Source organism: Lolium rigidum, chromosome 6 (assembly GCF_022539505.1).
Source record: "Lolium rigidum isolate FL_2022 chromosome 6, APGP_CSIRO_Lrig_0.1, whole genome shotgun sequence".
In the NCBI taxonomy this organism is placed as follows: domain Eukaryota; kingdom Viridiplantae; phylum Streptophyta; class Magnoliopsida; order Poales; family Poaceae; genus Lolium; species Lolium rigidum.
Genome location: NC_061513.1, coordinates 3258798 through 3260062, shown reverse-complemented (window position 1 = coordinate 3260062; position 1265 = coordinate 3258798).

Here is a 1265-nt window from a genome sequence, read left to right as displayed (position 1 = left end):
CGGCGGGATGTAGTGCGGCGCAACACCGGAGATTCCGGCGCCAACGTGGAACCTCGCACAACACAACCAAGCTACTTTGCCCCAACGAAACGAGTGAGGTTGTCAATCTCACCGGCTTGCTGTAACAAAGGATTAACCGTATTGTGTGGAAGATGATTGTTTGCAGAGAAAACAAGTAGAAACAAGTATTGCAATAGATTGTATTTCAAGAAAGAGAATTGGACCGGGGTCCACAGCTCACTAGAGGTGTCTCTCCCATAAGACGAACAGCATGTTGGGTGAACAAATTACAGTTGGGCAATTGACAAATAAAGAGAGCATGACAATGCACATACATATCATGATGAGTATAGTGAGATTTAATTGGGCATTACGACAAAGTACATAGACCGCCATCCAACCGCATCTATGCCTAAAAAGTCCACCTTCAGAGTTATCATCCGAACCCCTCCAGTATTAAGTTGCAAAACAACATGACAATTGCATTAAGTATGGTGCGTAATGTAATCAACAACTACATCCTTAGACATAGCATCAATGTTTTATCCCTAGTGGCAACAGCACAACACAACCTTAGAACTTTCATCACATCGTCCCGTGTGTCAATGCAGGCATGAACCCACTATCGAGCATAAGTACTCCCTCTTGGAGTTAAAAGCATCTACTTGGCCAGAGCATCTACTAATAACGGAGAGCATGCAAGATCATAAACAACACATAAGCATAACTTTGATAATCAACATAACAAGTATTCTCTATTCATCGGATCCCAACAAACGCAACATATAGAATTACAGTATAGATGATCTTGATCATGATAGGCAGCTCACAAGATCCGACAATGATAGCACAATGGGGAGAAGACAACCATCTAGCTACCGCTATGGACCCATAGTCCAGGGGTAGACTACTCACTCATCACTCCGGAGGCGACCATGGCGGTGTAGAGTCCTCCGGGAGATGAATCCCCTCTCCGGCAGGGTGCCGGAGGCGATCTCCGGGATCCCCGAGATGGGATCGGCGGCGACGGCGTCTCAGTAATGTTTTCCGTATCGTGGCTCTCGGTACCGGGGGTTTCGTCACGGAGGCTATTTGTAGGCGGAAGGGCAGGTCAAGAGGCGGCACAGGGGGCCCACACCACAGGCCGGCGCGGCCAAGGGGGGCCGCGCCGCCCTAGGGTTTGGCGCCCCTGTGGCCCCTCTTCGTCTCTCCTTCGGACTTCCGGAAGCTTCGTGAGAAAATAGGCCTCCGGGCTTTTATTTCGT